Source organism: Tetrao urogallus (genome assembly GCF_951394365.1).
Source record: "Tetrao urogallus genome assembly, chromosome: 1".
In the NCBI taxonomy this organism is placed as follows: Eukaryota; Metazoa; Chordata; class Aves; order Galliformes; family Phasianidae; genus Tetrao; species Tetrao urogallus.
This window is the reverse complement of record NC_136813.1, coordinates 84,395,476-84,402,484: the sequence shown is the minus strand read 5'-3', so window position 1 is coordinate 84,402,484 and position 7,009 is coordinate 84,395,476.

Sequence of the window (7,009 nt, the reverse complement as noted above, 5' to 3'; positions counted from 1 at the left end):
AATAATGTTAACATCTGAAGGTTTTTAGTTTTTAGAAGGTGAATTTCTACAGCAATGTAAAAATTGTTGCAGTTTATTGGAAGGGAGAAGCCCAGAGAAGGCCAGCTCATCTGGGATTAAAGAATGACGAAAATAGTACGGTGTGAAAGTGTCTTTTCCTTAGTATTCAATCCAAGCAATGTTGGGAAGGTGATCACTGTATTGTTTTCTGCTGATGCAGTTAATGGATTTTGGCATCTCAAGAGTTACCTGCAGCCAAGTGGTGCACATCACACAGACTGGCTGGGGGGAGCCTGGATGTTTTGAAGGGATCTGAGACTGAAGTGACTACCCCAATACATAGACCTATAGACGAGCATTTAAAAAGCATTCTATTGCACAGAAGGATTTCAAGGGAGTGTATTGTAGAGTCCTTTCTGAAAAGGCTGCTGTGACCAAGGAATGTGCTTCATAGTTAAAAGCAGAATTTAAAATAACTTTCATAGCAGTCTGTAAGCCCAATTTCTGCTGAGGAATGTTTTGCTATCCTATTGCTGTTATCTGAGGTTCTCAGTGAATAAAAAACTACATGATTGAACTAGATTTGTATATTTTTTTCTTATTTTATTTTTTTCAAAGCCTTTGGAATAAGAAGCATTATATTGTGGTAGATGTGAAATTGGCTGAAAGACAAAATAATGGAGAAATGGTGTAATTGCACATTGAAGGCTGGTGGTTTGTATAAGAATTGGCCTTACGTAATGCATTAATGACTTGAGGAAAATAAGGGCTGCTGGCACTGCAGTATTTGCAAAGTTCTTTGCTGTTCCTCAGGTCTGGATTGGTGATGGGGAGTACCGCAAATGCCGGTAGAGCAGGTGATGGAGTAGCAATAGACATGAAGAAATAAGACATAAAAGAAGTGTCTATTGTGTGTCAGCTCAGACTAAGGACTTGTGTGTCCCTGTATACAGCTGAATTCTCTGTAATGTTGCAGCCAAAAAAAAAGGTGATGGCACCTCAAAAATGGAGTGGAACATCACAGCAGTTTGATGTTCTGGTGGTACAGTCCTCCTTGGAATGATTTCAGAGTTGCTATTATCCTCTCTGACAAAGCCTCATGGAGGTAAAGAAGATTCAGAAGAGAGTGAAATAAAGACTGAAGAAAAAATATAAGACCATTTTAAGGGAAAAAGAGATCATTCATTTTAAGAAGCAGACAATCAGGAAGGATTGTTTTAAGAAAAACGTAGATTAGTGAAGGGGTAAATTGGAAGGGAGAAGCCCAGAGAGTATTCTGGTTGTGCAATTGGAGAACTATAGGAAAACTCAGGGGGATAAACGTGAACCCACCAGAGAGAGATGTGTTCACAAAGGAATGGAAAATGTTTCCACTGTGTGCTGCTGAAACAAAGAAGCAGGCTCCATTCAAAGAAAGATGCAGCAATGTTCACCTACATCACAGGAGTGCTCGGTTACATTTAAAGAGGAAAAAGCAAAATCTTGTTTCTCTGGCCGTAGCTAATACTGCTTGATGAAGTTCAAGATAAAATCATTCTAGTGGTTTTTCTGCCTTCGCTTTTGCAGTTTGTATATCTTTTTGCCTCAAGCAGTTGTTATCAGTCACTTCAGAATTGAACATGCAGCTAAATGATTCACCAAGGCATGCCACATATCCCTCTGCGATGCAGTGAACATCTGTTGAAAGTTTACTGAATAATGAGTTTTGGAAAAGCTCGACTATAAATCATCTATTCATTTTGCATTATCTTAATGACATGATCTAATTTTAAAAATTATTTTAGTTAAAGCAACATCAGGTTTTAATTTAAAGTAATATGACTGCTTGGTCAAAATCATTGTGATTTTATTACTGAACTTTAAGTGGACAGAATTTGGCTAAGTCTTTGAAGGCTGTTTTTGTTTTATCAGCCAGACTGAGACAGCTGCGTTCTATGTTCATTTGTCGTAAGGTCTTAAAAAGGGGGATGTGTACAGAATAAGCTGCAGAAGTCAATTCTGTAATTTAAAATTGGTGCCTGTGCATGCTTCATAACATACATAGCATGTAGTCTGTGAAAAAGCACCAGCTGAGGAATAAACCCTGCAACTGACACAGCTCCTGGACTGCCAGCTGACAGCTCTGGGTTAGAGCTCAAGGAAAGTTCCTCCTTGCTGAGAAACTTCTCCCACTCCCTTGAGCAGTACCCAGCCCACCAAGCCAGGTGCTCTGGCACAAAGTCCTGGTCTCCTCCGTTGGTGCATTCAGGGGAGGTTAGGGTTGACTGTTAGGAACTGTTTTTTCTCAGAAAGATCAGTGAGGCAGTGGCACAGGGTGCCTTGGGAGGTGGTGAAGTCAGCATCACTGGACATGTTCAAGAATCGTGTGGATGTGGCACTGAGGAACATGGGCAGTGGGAATGGTGGGGATGGGCTGGTGGTTGGACTGTGTGATCTTAGAGGTCTTTTCCAACCTTAATGATTCTGTGATTCTGTCCTGTGGATGTTCCTCAGCTTTTGTACGAGTGTGGGAAGACACCGGGTTCTCATCTCAAAGTTTGCTTTAAATTGTTGCTAAGGAGTTAAATATGCTGCTTGTGGAAATGCTCCGGGTGGGTGGGTGGGTGGGTGGGTGGGTGGGTGGGAGGGAGGGAGGGAGGGAGGCAGGAAGGAAGGACGGAGGGAGGGAGGGAGGGAGGGAGGGAGGGAGGGAGGGAGGGAGGGAGGGAGGGAGGGAGGGAGGGAGGGAGGGAGGGAGGGAGGGAGGGAGGGAGGGAGGGAGGGAGGGAGGGAGGGAGGGAGGGAGGAAGGAAGGAAGGAAGGAAGGAAGGAAGGAAGGAAGGAAGGAAGGAAGGAAGGAAGGAAGGAAGGAAGGAAGGAAGGAAGGAAGGAAGGAAGGAAGGAAGGAAGGAAGGAAGGAAGGAAGGAAGGAAGGAAGGAAGGAAGGAAGGAAGGAAGGAAGGAAGGAAGGAAGGAAGGAAGGAAGGAAGGAAGGAAGGAAGGAAGGAAGGAAGGAAGGAAGGAAGGAAGGAAGGAAGGAAGGAAGGAAGGAAGGAAGGAAGGAAGGAAGGAAGGAAGGAAGGAAGGAAGGAAGGAAGGAAGGAAGGAAGGAAGGAAGGAAGGAAGGAAGGAAGGAAGGAAGGAAGGAAGGAAGGAAGGAAGGAAGGAAGGAAGGAAGGAAGGAAGGAAGGAAGGAAGGAAGGAAGGAAGGAAGGAAGGAAGGAAGGAAGGAAGGAAGGAAGGAAGGAAGGAAGGAAGGAAGGAAGGAAGGAAGGAAGGAAGGAAGGAAGGAAGGAAGGAAGGAAGGAAGGAAGGAAGGAAGGAAGGAAGGAAGGAAGGAAGGAAGGAAGGAAGGAAGGAAGGAAGGAAGGAAGGAAGGAAGGAAGGAAGGAAGGAAGGAAGGAAGGAAGGAAGGAAGGAAGGAAGGAAGGAAGGAAGGAAGGAAGGAAGGAAGGAAGGAAGGAAGGAAGGAAGGAAGGAAGGAAGGAAGGAAGGAAGGAAAGGAAGGAAGGAAGGAAGGAAGGAAGGAGGGAGGGAGGGAGGGAGGGAGGGAGGGAGGGAGGGAGGGAGGGAGGGAGGGAGGGAGGGAGGGAGGGAGGGAGGGAGGGAGGAGGGAGGGAGGAGGGAGGAGGGAGGAGGGAAGGAGGAGGGAAGGAGGGAAGGAGGAGGGAAGGAGGGAAGGAAAAGGAAGGAAAGAAGGAAGGAAAGAAGGAAGGAAGGAAAAGGAAGGCTCACTCAGCCTTAAGCTATAAATAAAGGAAAACCTTTCTGCATATATGCTCTGCATAGTATACAAATTCTTCATAAACTATGTCAGTATCCACAAAGGAAATTAATGATTATTGAGCCATACAATTCCTGTTCAACATAAACACTTTGGACTTTCATCACCACAAGAGGTTATCTACATATGCTTGCCCACGTGCATTCATGGCACACAGAGAATTAAGAACTGATATATCTAGTATGACTTTTAGTGGAATGGCTTACTTCCTTGAAGTAAAGTGTAGTCTGTTTTCTCATGTATTTGACGGTCAACAAACTCACACTGCAGCCCAATCCACATTTTTATTTTCAGACTTCAAACCCTCTCCAGTGAATCAATCAAAATGCCATGATAGCTAGATGTTAGTCAAACAGGAATAAAAGCCAGAATCCACCTGAACAAAACTATTAATGTAAGAAAGACCCACAGAGACATGAAAGGAATGTATGAAAGCCAAGTGTTAGGACTGTTTGAAAAACAACTTGGGGAAAAAAACCAGAGAACTGAATCTTAGCAGGAATAAGTCCATATTCTTAATGTTCCTTAAGAGTTTATGATTGTTAAGATTGAAAAACACGGAGAGAATTTATTTCTAAAACATTGCTAATATTTTTTCCTCTATATAATACCATGTATGCTTGAAAAATGAGCCCTAGTGAGATTCAGCATGGCCAAGTGCAGTGTTGTACTTGGGTCAGCGCAGTTGCAAATAATGTGTACAGACTGAGAGCAGAACTCACTCAGCAGCCCTGTCAGGAAGGACCTGAGGGTCCTGGTGGATTAAAAGCTCAATGTGAGCCAGCAGTGTGCACTTGCAGGCCTGAAGGCCAAATGTATGCTGGGCTGCACCAAAAGAGGGGCAGCCAGCAAGGCATGACAGGGGATTGTTCCCTTCTGCTCCGCCCTTGTGAGGCCCGTCTGGAATATTGGGGCCCTTATCATGGGAAAGACCTGGAACTGTTGGGGTGGATCAGAGGAGGATGCAAAGATCCTCAGAAATCTTGAGCACCTTGAAGAGTAAAAGATGGTTCACAGAAAGAAAGGGTAAAAGAGAGTTTACAGAAGCAAATGTGCAGAGGTTGCTAAAAGAATGGGGATTGCCGACACTGGGACTGAGACAATGAAGGGGGTAGAGAACATAATGATAAGAGTTTGAGAACAGCCTGAGGACATCCGGCAGGGAGGTGATAAGATGTCCTCGGGGCAGATTAACTGGGTCGGGGGCTGCCCTTCCCACAGGGTTGGAAGTTTACAGCGAAGAAGACTACAAGCCTTTGTGAGGAAAACGATGATTCTTCATCCCACGACCACTAGGAGGAGACCCCCACAGCTCACTACCACAGCACGCGTCTGCATGCTAATGGATTCTCGGAAATCTGATGAATATGCATGTATGAACTCCTGGAAACAATCGGTTATGTAGTAGTTTGGCCTGTATCTGCAGCACACTTTGTCCTCACAGTGTGCAAGTTAGGTGGAACTATCCCCCTTGCACCGGGGCGTATGCGCATCGCTAATAAAACATACCTGCTCTATGTCCTTACAGGCTATAGGGTTTGATTTCCGCGTGTCAACCTCTCCTGTGAAGAAGGGCCAAGGGAACTGGGCTTGTTCAGCCTGGAGAAGAGAAGGCTGTGGGGAGACCTCACTGTGGTTTTCCAGTACTTCGGGTGAACTTATTAACAGGAGGGGGGGACAACTTTTTGCATGGGTAGATAGTGATAGGACAAGCGGAAATGGCTTTAAACTAAAAGAGATGTGGTTTAGGTTAGGTGTTAGGCAGAAATTCTTCCCCAGAGGGCGGTGAGGCGCTGGCACAGCTGCCCAGAGAAGCTCTGGTTCCCCATCCCTAGAGATGCTCAAGGCCAGGTTGGATGGGGCCCTGGGCAGCCTGAGCTGGTGGGGAGCAGCCCTGCCCACGGCTGGGGTTGGGGCAGCATTAGATTTGAGGTCCCTTCCAACCCAAACCATTCTGTGATTCCATGATTCTGATTCTATGATTCTATGATACTTGTTTTCTAAACTTTAAAGCTTCTTGTGCCAGATAGATAAAATACATGCTGACTCCTGTAGGAGCTTTGTTTTGAGACTGCTTGTGCAAGTAAAGCCATGCAAATGTTTAACTGCCTTTCTAGGTTGTATATAAATGAAATCAAAGGTAGAACAAACACTGGGATTGATAACACCATACCAAGATACAGCTGGCAGTGGTAAGAGGCAGGTCATCAGGCACTGCTGCAGCATAAATGCTATTCCATGTCTTCAGTGTACCTCTCAGTAGAACTGTGAATGATACTGAATTAGGAGAGATATTTGGCACTTAGAGTGCCAAATGTAGAGCTGTAAAGCTTAAATTCAAAGGCAGACTTGAGAAATCTGAATGTTGCACCAAGAGAAATCTTGGAGTTCCAGGAGAAGCAGTTACGGATAGTAATGAACTTTCTAGTCTGTACTTAGCATTGGTAACACCACACCTGGAAATAGTGTCCATCTTTTGACTCTCCAGTTCAAGGACGTGAAGAAATAGGTGGCCTATAGAAAAACATCTATGCTGGTCAGGTGTCTAAAGGAAAGGACGAGAATCCAGGTTATTTAGCCTGGAGAAGGCCATGGGGCTCTCCAAAGCTGCCTATAACCCCTTGAAGGGAAGTAACAAGGATGATGGAGCCATGAAGCCAATCCTCAAAGACAAGAAGCCACACATGGTGGCTTGGGAGGCAGATATTAGAAAAAATGCTTTCAAGAGAATGTCAGTGCAGCACTGGACCGGTCACCCAGGGAGAGTGTGAACTCTCTGTCTTCAGGGATTTGCAGGAGATGGCTGAGCAAAGCTACACATGACCTGGCCTAGTGGTGGTGAACATCTAGGTGCAATCAGAAGGCTCTGGTAGTCCCATCAATGCGACTTGGCTTAGGATTTAAATGTGGAACAACCAGAAAAGTGCATCACATTTTTTTTTCCTTCTGTTAATAGGCACTCCTGCAGCAATATAAAAATAGTTAACTGAAGCAAGGTATCACAGAGCCTGATGTGATAAAGCACACTGATAAAAAATAAAGACTGGAATATGTAATGAACATTGACCTAACAAATAAAAAAAAGGAAAATTAAAAAAAAAAAAGGGGGAAACAATGAATGGTGCAAAGCAATGAGGGAGCGCTGAGAGACAGGAATGGGAAGCTGGTGACAGATGAGGCTGATAAGGCAGACAACCTAAAGGAATTCTTTGCCCCAGTAATCACAGAGGCAGCAGAAGGTAATGT